We start from the raw sequence: 20,169 nt of genomic DNA, 5'->3' as shown, positions 1-20,169 counted from the left end.
TCTGCCTCAACCACTGATAGGTAGTGAGCTCCAGATGCCTACCACACTCTGGGTGAAAATATTTTTCTTCACATCCCCTCTAAACGTTCTGCCTTTTACCTTAAATCCATGTACCTGGTCATTGATTCCTCTATCAAGGGAAAAACAATTCTCTGTGTCTACCTGTCTACACCTTCATAATTTTATATCTTTCAATCATGTTTCCCTCCCAGCGCCCCCTCCATTCTCCCCTTCTCTAAGGAAGACAATACCAGTCTGTCCAATGTCCCTTCGTAACTGAAACTCTCCAGTCCAGGCAGTGTCCTGGCATTTCTCCTCTGCACCCTCTCCAGTGCTATCACATCCCTCTGACAATGTGGATTCCAGAACTGTACACAGATAAGAATCTGTCTTGCTTGTTTTGGTGCTGCCTGATGCAGTTATTTTGCATGATTCTGTTTTGGTATGACTACTTAATTAAACATTTTGCTTAATAGTGCTCATTAGCTACTGTTCTCAAACAGATTTTACAATTGACACAGTTCATTGGAGGAAAATATACTTACGGACATAGACTACTGAACATTTGCAAACCAGATCAACTTTGTTCTCTGATTTATATTACCTACCTGTCAAATTGCAATCCTGTGTGGTTCTGATATATAATTCTATCCGACTTTAGCGAAAATGTCGTTAATGGTGCAATTTGCCTCAGCACTGCTCGCCCTGCAAAGAAAATCAGTCAGGTTACTTCTTCTGGTCATTAACCAGTGACTCCTACTTGTATGTGTGGGTGTTTAATTGTCAGGTTAGGCAATCCAACTGGAACATCCCCTCCCATATACCATCACTCACTCCGTGCATCCTCAAACAGTAACCAGGTACCAGATTGTGGCTGAGTGTGAGTGGGACCTATATACGAATAACTACATTCACAGAAGGACAGGAAGATTTTCTACACTTCTGTCAAATATTAACATTTTAAATTCTTGATGATAAAATAGTAGCCGATCATCAAATCATGAGTGTGTCTCCATTGTTTGAGGTGATGGACAGTTTGCAGATTGGCTTTCCAGGGTGATGACAACCTAATTAATCATACTATACCTGCTGTAGAAATGTATTCACATTTCAGCCACAGTTTGTAAACCACTTAAACATGAGAACATAAGAACAGGGAGCAGGAGGCGGCCATTCAGCCCCTCGAGCCTGCTCCAACATTTGATACCATCATGGCTGACGTCATCTTGGACTCCACTCCTCTTTCCTCCCGCTCTCCATAGCCTTTCAACACTGTTACTAATTTACTGAATGTCCAAGCATCTACCACACTCTGGGGAAGCAAATTCCACAGGTTCACCACCCTTTGAGAGAAGGAATTTTACCTCGTTTCTGTTCTATATCTGCTACACCTTATCCTAAAGCTATGACCACTTGTTCCAGATTGCCCCACAGCACAGAACATCTGCTATGCCTGCCTTGTCAATCCCCTTTAGCATCTTATATTCTTCAATTAGGTTTAGCTTGGGCAACACTGAGCCCATTGCTAATGCAGCTAGATACAACATTAAACACCTAATGTTGATTCTGCACCAGAGCTTTTAGTAAATGTTTCCCATGAGACGTTTTGAGTGTCTGATCCCTCTCAATACTGCGGAATCACAAAGAAATGTATTGTTTGTTACAGAAGTGCAGAGTTTGGGACAGACATTCAGATCAGTTAACATATAGAGTTACAAATTTAGACTCCAGATATGGTCTCTCGGTGTCCTGAATAACTGAAGCATTACCCTCCTACTTCTGAATTCAACTCCTCCATCAGTAAACGATATCATTCCGAATTACTGACTGTATCTGCAGACTAACACTCATGTTCAAGGTCACCCAGACTCCTCGGCATCTCAGAGCTCTGCAACATCTCACCATTTGAATAATCAGATTATAATGTTTCCTGACAAAAAGGACAATTTCATATTTTCTACGGTTATACTCCATTTGCTATATTTTTGCCCTTTTCCTTATTCTATCTATAACCCAGTGCAACAATATTGAATTCTCTTCAAAAGTTATTTTCCTACTACCCTTATGTCATCAGTAAATTTAACTATGATACCTTTAGTCTCTTTATCCAAGTCATTTATATAAATTATCAGAAGTTGAGGTCCCAGCACCGATCTCTGTGGCACATATTTATACCTACTGTCTGTTTCCTGTTTGCCAATCAATCTTCAATCTGCGCCAATATGTGTCCCCTTGCTCTATGAGCTTTTATGTCCCACAATAACTTCTGGAGCTGCCCACGGGCTGAAGGTAACATAAAATGGCTGACTGTGGTATTTAGCTGACATAAGATGGCTGCAGAGAATTGTTAGTTGAACACAGTTATAGTCAGAATTGTGGCCTTCATACTCATGGCAACCAGATAAGACCATGAAGCAGAGACTGGAAAAACTTTGAGAGAGGCCCTTTCACCAGTTAGTTTAAAAAGAGTAAGATCCCACAATAATCAAGACTTCTTTAATAAACCTATCTGGGTATGCTGAAATTATAAATGTAGTTGACAAACTAACACCAGGGGATTTAATTAATTCCTATGGACAGGCAACATTAGACAGCAGAGGAAGCTGCATCCTGATAACAGGGAGGCCGCAAAACAGTGTGGCTTATTGGGGGTGAAGATTGGGTAGAGATCTCATTATTAGAATGTGGTTGTGTAAGATGTCTTATGAAAGCCCAAGGATAATATGCTTAACTAAACAAACAGACCAGATTTTACTGCCAAAGTGACACTGGGTAATGATGATCACCATGGTCCTAGCAGACCATAGGGCTGCTTTCTTGTGAGGGGGAGATGACTGGTGGGGTTTTAACCTGAAGGTCAACACACATCAGGTGAGGGGGAGAAGTTGAGAAGGCAGGACGTTCACAGTCATCTCAGCTGGTGCAGGAAGTGAACCCACAGTGTTGGCATGACTCCATATCACAAATCAGCCATCCAGCCAACTAAGCCGATACCAGTATTTTCAGACAATCAGCAGAACCCTGTTTTGTATTATAGAATATTTGAATTCTACCAAAGAACTGCTCATGCTGAAGATCTGAAACAATAACAGAAAGTGCTGGAGAAACTCAGCAGGTCTGGCAGCATCTTTGGGGAGAAAGTGGAGTTAGTGCTTCAAGTCTATTGACTTCTGAAGAAGGGGGACTAAACTCAAAATATTAGCTCTGCTTTCTCTCTCCAAAGATGCTACCAGACCTGCTGAGTTTCCCCAGTACTTTCTGTTTTTATTTCAAATATTTCATGTTGCTGGTTGGACTGCACAGATGTGTCATTAACTTTGCAAAATGCTATCTTGCTGTCTGCCTCACTATTGATCTGCACTGATTGACATAAATGTGTTGTATTTACATATCAGATGCCAATAAATTAACCAGAAACATTTAAGATTAGTTTTAGTAGCTTAAGAAACTTTTAACAATACAGTCATTGTTAATTACTGACCAATCAGCAAAACTGGCACTGAAAACTACCACAGATTAAAAAGAAAGAAAACTTTTTGTATAAATTTCCAGGATGTGGGCGTTGCTGACTAGGCCAGCAGTTATTGTCTGTCCCTAGTTGCTCCCTTGAGAAGGTGGGGGTGAGCTGCCTTCTTGAACCACTGCAGTCCATGTGCTGTGGATATACTGACAATGGCATTAGGGAGGGAATTCCAGGATTTTTACCCAGTGACAGTAAAGGAACGGTGATACATTTCCAAGTCAGGATGGTGAATGGAAGAGAGATTGTAGGTGTGGGTGTTCCCATGTATCAGCTGCCCTTGCCCTCCTCTATGATAGCGCTTTTGGATTTGGAAGGTGCTGTCTAAGGATCTTCAGTGAATTTCTGCAGAGCATCTTGTACATTGCACACACAGCTGTTATTGAGCATTAGTGGAAGAAGGAGTGGATATTTGTGGATGTGTTGGTAGTGAAGTGAACTGCTTTGTCCTGGATGGTGTCAAGTTTCTTGAGTGTTGTTGGAGCTGCCCCCATCCAGGCAAGTGGGGAGTATTCCATCACACTCCTGACTTGTGCCTTGTAGATGGTGGACTGTCTTTGGAGGAGGGGTGGGGGTCAGAAGGTGAGTTACTCGCTGCAGTATTCCTAGCCTATGACCTGCTCTTGTAGCCATTGTGTTTATATGGTTGTTCTAGTTTAGTTTCTGTTCAATAGCAATCCCCAGGATGTTAATAGTGGAAAGATTCAGTGATGATAACACTATTGAATGTCAAGGGGTGGTGGTTAGAATCCCATCTTTTGGAGGTGATCATTTCTTGGCATTTGTATAGTGTGTATGTTACTTGCTACTTGTTAGCGCAAGCCTGGACACTGTCCAGATCTTGTTGCATTTGAACATGGTCTGCCTCAGTCAGCAACTGCAACAAATATGAAAGAGCCACCAAAATCCTACACTTCAGCTTTTCGTTGGTCAGCATTTGTTTAAATGTTTACGTGAAACATAATTTTGTTCAGTGAGACTCAATCTTTAAGCATGGCTTAAGCTTTAAGAGATTGAGAAGTCTTACACTGGAATATTCCACCAATATGTAATCAAAATTTGGGTGAAGATTTGTAGCTCGGGTGCTCGTTGTTGTGGTTCTGTTCGCCGAGCTGGGAATTTGTGTTGCAGACATTTCGTCCCCTGTCTAGGTGACATCCTCAGTGCTTGGGAGCCTCCTGTGAAGCGCTTCTGTGATGTTTCCTCCGGCATTTATAGTGGTTTGAATCTGCCGCTTCCGGTTGTCAGTTCCAGCTGTCCGCTGCAGTGGCCGGTATATTGGGTCCAGGTCGATGTGCTTATTGATTGAATCTGTGGATGAATGCCAGGCCTCTAGGAATTCCCTGGCTGTTCTCTGTTTGGCTTGTCCTATAATAGTAGTGTTGTCCGAGTCGAACTCATGTTGCTTGTCATCTGTGTCTGTGGCTACTAAGGATAGCTGGTCATGTCATTTCGTGGCTGGTTAGTGTTCATGGATGCGGACGACACGACCAGCTATCCTTAGTAGCCACACACCCAGATGATAAGCAACATGAATTCGACTGGGACAACACTACTATTATAGGACAAGCCAAACAGAGAACAGCCAGGGAATTCCTAGAGGCATGGCACTCATCCACAGATTCAATCAATAAACACATCGACCTGGACCCAATATACCGACCACTGCAGCGGACAGCTGGAACTGACAACCGGAAGCAGTAGATTCAAACCACTATAAATGCCGGAGGAAAGATCACAGAAGCGCTTCACAGGAGGCTCCCAAGCACTGAGGATGTCACCTAGACAGGGGACAAAACATCTGCAACACAAATTCCCAGCTCGGCGAACAGAACCACAACACCAATATGTAATTCATAGGATATGGGCATTGGCTGGAGGAGATATTTAAAGAATTGAAAGGACATAATAGTCATGTCATCAGCTGCAGTGATTGGAAATGTCATGGTGCTTTTTCAAACATTGTGTCACATTTATAAGCTGCATGGAATCTCATCCTCAGCTTCATCGTATCTCCTGATAGGTGAAGGTAACAGTGGGTTGGTGGGAAGAGTAAGGGTGGTTTGATGTGGGTAGAGGGGAACACAGCATAGAATGGAGTGCTCAATTCCTGGAGCATTCTAATGGTGGGACAACAGGATTTTGGAATAGTGGGAAGTGCTACCTTTTAGTCTTGTAACTCTGTTCAAAGGACAAAATGAAACAAAAATGTTCCACATTAACAGAACAAAACTATTACAGTGACCGAATGTAGAGGGATGAATACATTCCTCTCTTTGAATTCCCTAGTTGGTATTCCAGAGTTTTGAATTTTTAAACAGACAACTGTTATTTTTCCCCAATTCATTACACACTTGAACATGTATGAAAACTATGAAGAATTATCAAACAGATCTCCTTGACTTAATCAAAATGAAGGAGTTGATTGATTGAAACTCATTTGAGTGAAGTATAAAACTTATTTAATGATAAAAATCTGTCCCAACCTTTGTGACACATTAAAGCAGGCTATTGTGCAAACAAACCGAACAAGGCGCAGGCTCAGGGGAGGTGGAATTGAAACAAACTTTACAATAACAGGTCTTTGTGAGTTCTTCTGCAGATAGTTGTTTGGAGCACACTTCCACATCTTTAAAGATCTTGTTTTGCAAAGTTTTCTCTCGGGGCTGATCACGGTTACAGAAGGAGGCACCTCATTTTCAAAGTCAGAGAGTTCTTCCTGATGTTACTGAGTCTTCTGGAGGTCTCTGTAGTCACAGCTTCTCACAGAATGGAGTTTACAATGCATCAAAACAGGCTGTTGGCCCACAGTGGGACAAACTATTTTTAAAAAGAGTCTTTCAAAAGAGTTCTCAAGTTATCTTTCATTATAATATCCGATATAAAGGGAATTTCAAACCTCCTCTTTGTAGAATGTGTTTTGATTTAAGTCTTTGTCCCAGCAATAATTACCTCTGGATCACCTTCTCATCTGAGCCACGCTATTGAGACATTCCTTAGTTAATTCCTGCAAGTTTTCACATCAGGTGGCTTAGCCAGGCATTTTAATTGGCTTCTCTCAAGTTCTCTTTTAGACAATGATATTAATAGATTAACACTTGTATTTTATGTTGTCATGGCACTACTTATGAGAAAGTATAATTTGTAATTCTGTGTGTGTTATGGTGAACTAGTACTCAAATGTTTGGTACTGGGTGGTTACAGATGTTGAATCATAGAGTTGTACAATATGGCAACAGACCCTTTGTCCACGCTGACCAGATATCCTAAATGAATCTAGTCTCATTTACCAGCACCCGGCCCATGTCCCTCTAAACCCTTCCTATTCATATACCCATCCAGATGCCTTTTAAATGTTGTAATTGGACCAGCTGCCACCAGTACCTCATTCCATACACACACCAGCCTCTGTGTGAAAATGTTGGCCCTCAAGTCCTTTGTTAAATCTTTCCCCTCTCACCTTAAACCTATGCCCTCTATTTGTGGACTCCCCAGCCTGGGGAAAAGACTTTGCCTATTTAGCCTATCAATGCCTCCAACGCTCCAGGGAAAACAGTCCCAGCCTGTTCAACCTCTCCCTATAGCTCAAATCCCCCCAAGCCTGGCAACATCTTTGTAAATCTTTTCTGAACCCTTTCAAGTTTCACAACATCCTTTCAATTAGCAAGGAGACCAGAATTGCATGGAGGATTCCAAAAGTGGTCTAATCAATGTCCTGTACAGCTGCAACGTGACTTCCCAACTTCTATACTGAATGCACTGACCAATAAAGGAAAGCATACCAAATGCCTTCTGCACTATCCTGTCTACATGTGACTCCAAGGTTTCTTTGTTCAGCAACATTCCCATCTCGTAACTGGGATTATTGAAGAAACAAAAACCTAAAAAAACTCCATACATTCTGTCATTATTGTGTTTTCTTACAAATTCAAACATTCCTTCAGAAACAGTCTAACTATATTTAACAAAGGCCTCATCACTTCAAGAAAGAAATAAGAATTTTAAGAACACTTTGTGATGATTCATATTGTGAAGGAACTGATGATACAAAATGGAAAATGGTGAAAGGTTTCTTGAGAAAATGTGACATCGGTCACTTTTTCAGCAATGTTAGAGTGGCGTAGCCTCATCAACTGAAATCACAATATAATGCCTGACTTAGTTCTGCAGTATTCCACCCACACACTCCAATTATGATAGCTATAATAATCCTTTATTTTGAAAGCACACTGCTGTTGAATCTGTGAAAATGGACAAGAGTTGGAAAAGTAGATGCTATCCAGCACTGATGCAGCCAGATAATAGAGGCCATTGTTCTGTATCTTTTATCCAAAAGGTGTAAAGCATATGGCCTGCTTTCCCCCTGCTGCTAATCAGCTCAGGGAAAGAACATTTATGTAATAAGGCCAGCTCTACAGGAGTTAATAAATAGCAAACACAGAAAGTTAGTTCTTTCTTTTGCCCTTACCCCCTGCTTACTATGGTTTTTGAGTTATTGGATAATTAATGGCTCAAATCTCATATTTCCGAAAGTTGTTAGCAGGGCTGATAGGCTTTGGCATATCAAATGATTCCAATTGTGGCATTATTTATGAATTCACTCAGAATCATAAAATTGTTACAGTGCAGAAAGAGGCCAATAGGCCTGTCATGACTGCACCTGCTCTAAAACCCAATGTCAATCTCCTGTTCTTACCCCATATGCCCGCACACCATTACTATCCAATAACCATCCAATGCCCTCGAGTGTCTCAATTGAACCTGACTCTGCCACATTTCCAGGCAGTACATTCCACACCCTAACGATTCACTGCTTGAAAACTATTTTCTCATATCACCCTTGCATCGTTTACGCATCACTTTAAATCCATGTCCTCTCGTCCTTATTTCTTTTATGAGTGGAAACAACTACTCCCTATCGACTTTATCCAGCCCAATCATGAGTTTGAAAACTTGCATCAAATCTCCTCTCAGCCTCCTTCTCTCCAGGGAGAATGGTCTCAACATTTTCAATCTATCTTCATCACTGAAGCTTCTCATTCCTGGAATCATTTTAGTAAATCACTTCTGTACTCTTTTCAATGTCTTTGTATCTTTCTTATAAAGTGTTGCCCACAGCTGTACACAGTCCTCCAGCTGAGGCCTAACAATTGTGTTGCACAAGTTCACCATGACCTCTTTGCTCTTGTACTCTATGCCCCTATTAATAAAGCTGAGGGCACAGCTGAGTATTAACTGCTCTCTCTCGCTCCACACTCAGTATCGGTTTTTGTCACGTGTAATAGTATTGCTTCATGATGACTCAGCTAATTGAGGACAGTGGAGCAGGGGCTTTGAACTTGGGTGAGATTCATTTTGTGACAAAGCCAATCCACCACTGAAAATCAAAGTTGACACTTGAACAATGGAGGCCAAAGTAAGGTAGCAGTGTACAACTGGGAATGTGGAATTTCAGAACGGGACACTAACATTCAGGGAGATGATCATCGATGATCTAGAATGGCAGAACAGGTTTGATGGGCAGAGTGGCATACTCCCGTTTCTATGTTCCAATTTAAAGTGGTAATATCCTCAGAAGGAGGAACAATTTAATGTAAAACAATAGAAACTTCTCAACAATACAAGCAAATATAAGAAGCGCAAACTGGCATGGTAAAGAGAACAGCAGTAGGGATAAATGTTATCAGAATTTGGCCAAGTGTCAAGTTTGGGATTTCTTTCCATGAGCCCTATTGAGTTTTCATGTGTTTCCTTCTCAAACTCACCCTCCGGTACTTTCTCCATCTTGGATTAATTATATCTCCAATGATTTTGCAGAGAGCCTGCGGGTGATTTACTATTGTCAAAGATACAATACAGGTTCAAACTGTTGGTCTTTCTGCAAAGGCATTTTTAAAATTAATTTTTATCAGTATCAGGTTGAACAACTCAAACACTGACACCACAGCAAAGCACCATGTCACGGTCTCCTGTCATATTCCTGCATAGAGTGTAGGTGTCACCTCAAAAGGACATTCATGACGCAAATTGGTGTTTCTAATAATGATTACATGCTCACAATTAGGCTTGATTTTAATTCCAGATTTAATTAATTCCAGCCCACATTTGTACAACATTAGCTTTGAGTTCTGGGGAAGAGTCAAAACGTTAATTCTGTTTTTCTCTCCACAGAGGCTGCCAGATCTGCTGAGTTTCTCCAGCAATCTCTGTGTCTGTTCCCAGAACATTATTTGGATCCTCTGGATGATTAGACCAGCGATGTGACCACCATGCTAACGGTTTCTCTCTGATCCCAATCTTACCTGAGACGTTCTCTCTGCTGAAGACGCGGTGAATTTACTTTCAAATGATTCACTTATTTTTTGATTCTCAGAGCCTGGCTTACAGACAAGAGTCATCGACATTTACAAACTTTGGATGGGTGCCTGTATCTTTTACAGGCAGTGTATTGGACTTGTACAGAAAGATGCAATTTCATTGAGAGGGGAAGAGACATGAGTCAGGAAGAGAATGAGGACAGAGCAATAAGAAACTAAAAGAGGAAATTAAGGAGTGATTGACAAGGGAGACAGCTGACAACCTATCAGAGGACTCACTGAGAGGTTACAGTGAGGGTGTTGTGGAATATTAAATGAAGATTACTGCAAAAGACTAAACCCTTGAGAAAATTCAGAGAAATGAATAAAGAGTAACAAAAGTTCTGAAGACTCAAGTGGAATTCAGTCTCCAGAGGTTTATGTTACCGTGTTTTGAGGAGATTTGTGTCTTTACTGTAAAGTTGCAGTGATTGAAATTCTCAGCAGATTAAGCAATTAACCTTCAGGTCAAAGAGCTTCCATCAGATGTGAGAAAAGAGGTTTTGAGCAGGTGAAAGGTGGAAGATGGGAAGAACAGCAAAGGGAAAGATCTGTCACAGGGCGGAGAGTAGGGAAGATTAATTGACAGAAGGATTGATGGTATGAGAGCCAAAAGAGTGGTAATGGGACAAGATCACACAATGTGTCTCAAAGAGGTGGGAATGATAGGATCATGATGCCACGGTCTGAAAAACAAACAAATAATAGAAATGAGAGAAGGAAACAAACACAACAAAGGAAAACAAACCTTTTTTTTCTTATCAAGTGGACCCTAAGCTTGAATTCAGACAAAATCTTTACTTCATTACGTTTGTGACTGAAGACAGGAGGACGTAACATTTGCACCTTTTCTGTTAGTGTGTTGATTGTAAATTATATGCTTGAAAAACGAAAGGATGGATTTTAATAAAACACAGAGCATATTTTGGCTGTGGCCCAAGGAAGACGTAGTCAGTATGGTACAGGTGTGGAACCAAGATGCAGATCTTGGATTTTTTTAAAATGATCTGCTAACATTGGAGATAGGGTAAATTTTTTTTTCTAAAATATTGTGGACTGTTTTACATTGAATATTGTGGGTAGATTGTCAGAGCTGTCAAAACGTGAGCTGAGTTTTGGACAGGAATCTGGATGTGGATCAGTGTGAAGCATCTTCATTGTGATCAAAGTTCTTAACTAAAGAATTTCCTGTCTCAGCTTTGTAGTCATGGAGTTTCAACCAGGCAGGAAAAAGACACAAAGAGGAATTGCTTGATTGTAATAACGCGCTGTTATACACTTGAACAAAGGCAAAACACTGCAAATGCTGGAAATCTGAAACAATGACACAGAACGCTGGAGAAACTAAGATCAGTAGTGTCTGTGGAGAGAGACAGTTTCCAGTGTTTGTAGTTGGCACCTTGACATGAAGGAAGTTAGCGAGCAAGAGGCATCGAGGACGATAGCAGGTCAGGAGGAGACTGCGGGGTGACAAACTGTGCTGGCTCCAGACGTTGGGTTGGACATGGAAAAGGTAGAATCTTCACCAAAAGCTGCATGCCCCAAAAAGGCAGAGCAGCAGGTTATGGCCTGGAAAGGTTACACTCAGTAATCAATCAGAGAGACTGTAAGTTACCTCATTGACTGGGGGGGATACTGTTCCTTCTACCTGCCTTGAGCTTTCACAGAGGAATGTAGAAGCCTGAAGCCAGATTGGTCTGATTGGTCTGAATGTGAGTGGGCAGAGACTTTCATTAATTTAATGATTTTCCTATTGTTGATTCCTTTAAGATGACCAGCTCTGGTTGGACATTAGCATGGAGGTTTTAGTTTAGAATTTATCACTTACAACCTTCACCTCCAGGTGAACAGCTTTTCCTCTCCACAATATCTTCATTATAAACAAATGAATTCTCAAAGGACACAGAAACACCACTTTTAATGATCTGTTTTTTATTCACTTGGATTACTTGCGGCGGTGTTGAACATCTTTCATTCTCGGAAATTTCAGGATAATTGTAAACTCGTCACAAACTGAACTTTGCTGTGATGGTGAAGCTGAATCATTTCCATTCATTTTCAAGACAGCATCTATTTAAAATGTTCAACTCGGAATCTGAAAGCAATCCTTCCTCCAATCAGATCCAAAACTGTATAGCAACTCTTCACTACCCAATGAGTTCACAATTTCTACCAATGGTGCGGGAGGTTCATCGTTACCAAAGCGAGTCCTTGAGGTGAATTGTTGAAGAAAATGATCCCCTGGAGGTGAGTGACTGGACAGTGACTCTACGGGTCAGTGCGCAAGGCTCCAGCCAATCTGGCTTCCACCTCCAGAGATCACGGAAACACAGGAACTGGGAAAATTCCAGGGAATGTCGGTTAGAGACACAATAAAGGAGAAGCTCAAGATGCAAATGAGAGAGAAAGGAAAGCAAAGGGTTATGTTCAGATGATGAAAGATTAGAGGAGGCACAAGTGGAGCATAAATGCCAGTACACATTGGCTGGGTCGAATGGCCTGTTTCTGGGTGTCCGATGTATTCAAATGTAATGTTATTTCCTGAAGAAGGGCTTATGCCCGAAACGTCGATTCTCCTGTTCCCTGAATGCTGCCTGACCTGCTACGCATTTCCAGCAACACATTTTCAGCTCTGATCTCCAGCATCTGCAGACCTCACTTTCTCCTGTTATTTAGGGTGTACAAGGTAGTCCAACCCGCTGCTCTGACCCACCCTGCCCTGCCCTGCAGCTTAGCCCAGGCACAAAGCGCCCCTCAGTCAGAGACACCAGGCTGACAGTATTACTGTGAAGCTGAGTTCAGGGCCTGCCCCAGGCTGCATCTCCGGGATCCTCACTCTCTGTCAGAGCCCTCACTCACTCAGACCCTATCCCGATGCTCACTGCATCCCTGCCTTACCTTGCTGTTTAGTGTCTTGGCCCTCAGACAGAGACACCAGGCTGACAGTATTGCTGTGTTGCTCGGCTGGTTAGTACAGGCACAAAGCCAGGAAGCTTGTCACGGTTGGCAGCAGGACTCCGTCAGGGCAAGGGGCACAGCCTTCACTCAAGGCTACCGGCGCAGTAAGGCAAGGGCAGCCTCCCAGACCAGTCCAGGGGCCTGGGCACGGTCAGTCAGCCCCTCAGGGTGGGTAGAGTCAGGATCCTCTCCATGTAAGGGGCTGAGAGGGGAAAATGTCAGGCAGCCCACCGCCCACCTGGACACTTTCTGCCCCCAGTGTAGGCAGTTTCCCTCCTGGAGTTAGGGAGAGGTGGGTATCATGGGATATGGGAGTGGAGCGGTTATGTTGGTGCTGGTGGGGTGGGGGGTACCCCAAGAGAGTGAGAGGGCAGTGCAGAGGGCAGGCAGGGTCAGTGGAATCCAGGGTTGGAGTGGGTGACAGGAAATAATGAAAGCGGGAGCATGAGCCGCAGTAGCAGACATAGAGTGAGCGGGAAGTCTCAAAGAGAAGACCAACACTAGTGGAATGTCACATCACCATAATCTTACCAGACCATAGGACTGCTCTCTCATTGGAGACAGACAACTGGTGATGGCTTAACCCAAGGGCCATCATACCTTAGACGAGGAGAGACCTTTGTAGTAACCTCAGCTGGTGTTGGATTGAATCCATGCTGTTGGCATCACACTGTTCCCTCAAACTAACCCATCCATTAATTTTACATGTTAATTTCTTATGTGAGACATTATTGAAAGCCTTCTGAAACCCTTCCAAGGAAACCACATCCACTACTCCCATTATTAATTAATTAGTTACAACCTCAAAAATTGCAGTAGATTTGTCAAGCATGTCTGGGGTATGTCTGGGGCAATGTCAGGGACTGTGTTGGGCAGTGCTGGGCTCTCAGAGCTTATCAGACTTTGAAAGGTGGTACAGGCATATAGGATGCTGATCAATTCTGGGATATCCTAGCAGTGGTAAGTTGTTCCAGTTATGTTTAGAGTGTGGTTAGAGGGCCACCATAGAGGGGCTTAAGTAGTTAAAAGGTTTACAAAGCAAGAAAACTCACTCGGCTTCATGTTAGAGAGGAACCTTCCATGACACTGGACAAAAAATTGATTCTTTGCCAAAAAAGGGTTAAGATGCAGCCCAACGTGTGAGTTTGCAAAGATTATGCAAAAGAAAATTTAATGTACAGCCACACAATCACAGATTTGTAATAGTGCAGAAGTAGCCATTCAGCCCGTAGGTTCATGTGATAGCTCCTTATGACTTCTGATTGTTTTATTTACAATTGTGATTTAGGCAAGAGTAATAGTTTCTTATGGAATGCACCAGAATTCACATTGACAACAATGTGCATCGCCAGTGACGAGGCCAGGAGGGAAGCATGATGTCCCTCGATAATGTGGCTGTAGCTTTGTTCTCATTGTCAGGGCAATGCAATGCAACAATGCTAACCAGACACATTTCACAATGGAGTCACCATTACAGTCCGAATGATCCCTCTGTCTGATGTTAATTGCTTTAACATTAGCCTGTAATCCTATTTAAGTAACACTTTAGTAGGTTTGACACATTGAATAAAAATGATTGATGATTAGAAGTTTGAATCCTGCTCCTATTAGTCGATAAGCCACTGGGTGAATGAAGCAGGAAATGTTTTCATTGCTCTCACCTGGAGAGGTCAGGCTACAGCAACATTAACAGCATCAAGAAACTAAACTGCACATTTGTTTCAATATTTTATTAAGTTTTAAAGGCCACACATTTATCAAATCTCAAAAATATCACAAAGTACTTCACATTATTCAATTATATCAAAGCTCAGTCATTAATATCAACCTGATGAACTATTACCCAGCCACCTACAACAGTTCAGTGTTCAGCAAGATCCCACTAACAGCAATGAGCAGTTCTTGGTGAATATTCGCTGAAAGAGATCAGTGTTCACCAGGACATTAAGAAGCATGGGCAAAAGGGGGAAAGGGGAGCAGTACCATCACAATTCCTTCTTCACCCATTTCTAAACCTTTGGCAGAGCTGCAGAATGAGCCTGATCTGCAGCACAGAACAGCTACATTTCTATAACTTGAGAAACATTTTCTTCTTCCCACTCTCTTTTACTTACCTCCCCACCTTCTCTCCATCAAAAGTACAAAGGATACTTCCATGGCCCTTACTCTTTTAAGGAGGGCTCAAACCAACCTGACATTCACTGATGACTCAGCGTGTCGATGATCTTAAAGTACACTTTGAAGGATCGACAACAAATCTTGGTTTTAATTGCTACAAGCTGTTGTCAATAATGGAATACTGCCTTCACTGAACAGTTAATGACTGCAAAAATCAGAGCAAAAGGAAGACATTGCATTTGACAAAAATATTGGGGAATGCAGGGTCTAGTGAGAAGCAGGAACTGAAGGAAATCAGTATTTGTAGGGAAATGTTGCTGGGGAAATTGATGGGATTATTGGTGAATATTGTCCCAGGCCTGGAAATCTACATCCAAAAGTACTTAAGCAAGTGGCCCTAGACATAATGGATGCATGAGTGGTCATCTTCTAAGATTCTACAGACTCTGGAACAGTTCCTACAGATTGGAAGCTAGCTCATGTAACTCCACTATTTTAAAAAGGTGGCGAGAGAATGGGGTATTATAGACCAGTTAACCTAAGGGCAGTAGTGAGGAAAATGCTACAGTCCATTATAATAGTGACAGGGTTGGACAGAGTCAGCATGGAGTTATGAAAGGGAAATCATGCTTGACAAATCTACTGCAACTTTTGAGGCTGTAACTAATTAATTAATAATGGGGAGCAGTGGATGTGGTTTCCCTGGAAGGGTTTCAGAGGGCTTTCAATAACGTCTCACATAAGAGATTAACATGTAAAATTAATGTGTAGAGATTGGGGTTAGTGTATACAGATGGATAGAAAGCTGCCTGGTAGTTAGGGAACAAACAGCAAGAATAAATGGGTCATTTTCCAAGTGGCAAGCAGTGACTAATACGTACGGCAAGGAGCAATGCTTGGACCTCAGCTATTCACAATATATATATGTTAATGATTTAGATGAGGGAACTAAACTCTAGTGAATATAATCTGAACTGACCCAGTCTCTCTTCAAACATTAACTCCTGCTATCCCAGGCATCAGTCTGGTAAACATTCACCACCCACCCACCTCACCACCCATGGCCACCACATCCTTCGTCAGATCAGTAGACCAAAACTCCAGAGAGTGAGGACCCTGTGGAACTCTCTGCCACAGGCAGCCATCCAGATCTAAACATCATATGATTTCAACAAGAAGCTGGGTATGGTAAATGGAGCTGCAGGGATCAAAGGATATGGGGGAAAGGTGAGTATAAGTATAGAGTGTAGAATGGCCAGCCATGGTCTTATTGGATAGTACAACAGGCTTCAAGGGCCAAATGCTCTATTCCTGCTCCTAGTTTCTACGTAACATCTTCAAGACAACCCAAAGCTGCGTGGGAGGGGGAACTGTGAGGAGAAGGCAGAAACACTACAGTGTGAGTTGGACAGGCTGAGGGAGTGGGCAGGTGCAGTATGATGTGGAGAATGTGAGATTCTCCACTTTAGTAGCAAAAACAGAAAGGCAGATTATTGGCTGAATAGTGATAGATTGGAAAAGGGGAAGGTGCAACAAGACTTGGGTGACCTTGTACACCAGACAGAGACAGTAACCGTGTCGGTGCAGCAGGTGGGGAAGAAGGGAAATGGTATGTTAACTTTCACAGGGATGTCTTGCTACAATTATAGAGGGCCTTGGTGAGACCACACCTGGAATCTTATGTGCAGTTTTAATCTCCTTATCTGAGGAAGGACTTTCTCGCCATAGAGGGAATGCAATGAAGGTTTCCCAGACTGATTCCTCGGATGGCAGGACTCATAAATGAAGAGAGACTGAATCTCTTTCAACTATATTCACTGAAGTTTAGAAGGATTAGGGAAGATCTCATAGAAACCTCTAAAATTCTGACAGGACTAGACAGTAAACACAGGAACGGCTCCTGATTACTGGGAGTTCAGAAGCAGGGATCATGGTTTACGGATATGGGGCAAACCATTTTGGATTGAGACCAGGAGAAATATCTTCAGCCAGAGAGTGGTGAGCCTGTGGAATTCTCTGCTACAGGAAGTGGTTGAGATCAAACCAATGCATGTTTGATCTAGACACAGGGCTAGGTGCAATAGACAGGGAGAATGTAGAGTAATAGGGGATTGGAGGAGAAAGTGAGGACTGCAGATGCTGGAGATCAGAGCTGAAAATGTGTTGCTGGAAAAGCGCAGCAGGTCAGGCAGCAGCCAAGGAACAGGAGCATCGATGTTTCGGGCATAAGCCCTTCTTCAGGGGATTGGGTCTGGGTGGGATACTCTTTGGAGGGTTGGTGTGGCCTACTTTGGTCCAATGTTTTGACGCTGTAGGAATTACTATTATTATAAATGGATCAAAGGATATGGGGAGAAAATGGGACTAGGATAGTCAGGTGATCAGCCATGATCATATTGAATGGGAGAGTGGACTAGAGGGACTGAACGGCCTACTCCTGCTCCTATTTGCTATGTTTCCATTTTTGTATATAACCGCACTTTTGCCCTTAAAACATCTCAATGCTTTCCACAGCCAATCATTTCTTTTTAATTTTGTTCTTGTCATCTTGACGATTATCTAGCAGCCAGCATTCCACACAGCTGGGCCCAACAAACACCAGCTGAGGGAATTACAATTTTCATTGAGGCTTCTGGTATCCTGAGGGAAGAATGTTGTTTGGGAGAGTTGATAAATTCTCTGCTCTTTATAAAATGGTGTTTACTTAGGATTTTAATCAACTTTGAAATGAATCTTAACAAAGTATTGCACCATGCAGTCACTGTATAATTAGAAAAGGAGTATTTGTAATTAAGTACAATTATTTATTAGTTAATCTTGCTTCATGTAAATTTTTTAAAATGGCACAGAATATTGGTAATAGTTACTTTCTTTGTATCTGTTGGAGACAAATTGCTTAGCATCCATTTGGAACTGATTGTGAAATGTACAATTTGCCCTTTTTTGTTATCCATCTGGAATTAAAAATTCCACCAATGGTGAGGAAGGATGTCCTGACTGAAGACCTCCATATTCTGCAGCACCAATGTTTATATCCACTGGCATCAGGGAGAAACAACACAGTAAAGGCAGGCTCTGAAGAAATGTTTGAGGATAACTACATTTCACAGTTTTTTCACCATGGCTGTAGCTCAGTGTCTTGGTCGTTGATTAAGAACAGCGGGGTATTTGAGTGTTGAGGGTCATTTTCCAGTGGGTTAATCTAAGATTACAAAGAGATCTTCATCAATTGGGTAAATGGGTTAAGGAATGGCAGATGGATTATAATTTGGATAAATGTAAGGTATTGTGTTTTGGTAAAATGAAGGGGGGGTGGGGCAGAAGTTTAACAATTAAAAGTAGGGCCTTGGGTAGTGTTGTAGTACCGAGAGACCGGAGGTTCAGGTACATAATCCTTTGAAATTGCGTCACCACTCTCCATGGCAAATCTGTCCTCCAACCACCTCCATGGCCCTTCTATAGGCCCTGTGCCAATATTGTGCAAACACACGCCAACAACTGCTTCTCCTTTATTCCTATCTCAACAACTCACCCAGCATCCACTCTGGGCAGATCACAGAGGCCTTGCTGAGATAAAATACTATGAAGTGCTAAGTGCCTATTACAGAACATATTTTTAAATATCTAATTCATAAACAAAATCATTCTATTTAACTTCCTTCACCTGGCTTATCATTTATAACAACAAATATTAATTCCAGTTCAAAACCCCTTAAAAAGCAACCTCTGGAATTCATAATCTCACTTCAAACATTCTATTAACACTGAAGCTGCCAATCACACAGTAAACTGGAGGGACTTTACAGCGATATTTGAAGATTGTGAATGTAGGAGTGGGTGCCCTCAGGCTAATGTCAACAGACAGAATGAAAATAACAGGCAACTTTTTTTTTGTAACACTTCAGAAAATATTTTAAGAGCAGGAGTTTTAAATGACATGACACTCTACTAGTTGCTTTGACAGGTCTGTTAACAGTTCTGATCAGATTGACAGGATTGATATAATATTTTCACTCCATGTTACTACTTTCAATCCCAAGGGCACTTTACATCTACCAAAGGAATCCTAGACTCAAAGGAGTACCTAATCTCTCCAAAACAAATCACCAAATGAGGGTTACTCCGACCAGCTCAAAACTCTATTCACTACATCTCACTTGATTGGATCACCAAAATCAATGATGACTGGAGGCAGCTGCTAATTTCTATGTAGGTCAAAAACTGCCCATTCTCGTTCCCACAAAAAATGGTTTGCAGCACGTTGGGTTCTCAACTTCTGATTTTTGGCCTCTGTGGCCATTTTCACATTTCCACTCCCTCCGCTGATGCTTGGTAGCAGCAGTGTACACCATTCACAAGATGCACCGCAAAAATTCACCAAAGATCCTCAGAAGGCACCTTCCAACCGCATGTCCACTTGCATCTAGAAGGACAAGGGCAGCAGATACATGGGAACACCACCCCCTGCAAGTTCCTTGCCAAGCCACTTACCATCCTAATTTGGAAATATATTCCATCCCTTCACTGTCATTGGGTCCGAATCCTGACATTCTCTTTCTAAGGGCATTGTGGGTCTACCCACAGCAGGTGGTTCATGAAGGAGCTCATCCCCACCTTCTCAAGGGAGCAACTAAGGATGGGCAATAAATACAGGCCCATGCAGTGACACCCACACCCCATGAATGAGTGAAAAAAACAGGAGAGATTCTCTACTGTCACATAAATGTTGCCAATGACTGGTAATACAAAATGATTTCACAGCAGAGAGCGGCGCGAGCTGGGCGGAAGTGAGGTTGGAGCGCAGAGCTGGTCGGGAAGGTAAGTGATTGATATTTGAGTGGGTGTGTTCTAGTCCCCAGGCCCTACACAGTAGGGCCTCCCTCCCATCCTCCTCCTCTAACCTAATTTTAAAGTGCACAGGTAAGTGACTCAGTGTTCTTGTTTTCGGAGACGAGGTGTAGAGTATTGGCAGTGCAGGCGGTGGAATGTTCCTCCTGCAGGATGTTCGAGGTAGGGGTGACCACCAATACTCCTGCCGACTTCATCTGCAGGAAATGCAGTCAGATCCTGCTCCTCACCGAACGAGTTAGGGAACTAGAACTGGAGTTGGATGAACTGAGGATTATTCGAGAGGCTGAGAGGGTGATAGATAGAAGCTACAGGGACATAGCTATGCCAGAGAACAGAGGTAGCTGGGTAACAGTTAGAGGTGGGAAG

At 42.4% G+C, this 20,169-nt stretch overlaps 1 protein-coding gene across 2 annotated transcripts in view; it reads right to left on the bottom strand.

Annotated features, from left to right (window-relative positions):
* The window catches only part of rap1gapa (RAP1 GTPase activating protein a), a 566,513-nt gene that overhangs the window by 486,302 nt on the left and 60,042 nt on the right, over nt 1-20,169 (bottom strand). For both annotated transcript variants that reach the window (XM_043676342.1, XM_043676343.1), the window contains exon 2: nt 609-705. The gene's annotated coding sequence lies outside the window, so the exon portion shown is untranslated. The remainder of the gene's footprint in view (nt 1-608; nt 706-20,169) is intronic.

This window comes from Chiloscyllium plagiosum, chromosome 34 (genome assembly GCF_004010195.1).
Source record: "Chiloscyllium plagiosum isolate BGI_BamShark_2017 chromosome 34, ASM401019v2, whole genome shotgun sequence".
Classification (NCBI taxonomy): Eukaryota; Metazoa; Chordata; class Chondrichthyes; order Orectolobiformes; family Hemiscylliidae; genus Chiloscyllium; species Chiloscyllium plagiosum.
This window is presented reverse-complemented; position numbering and strand designations above follow the sequence as displayed.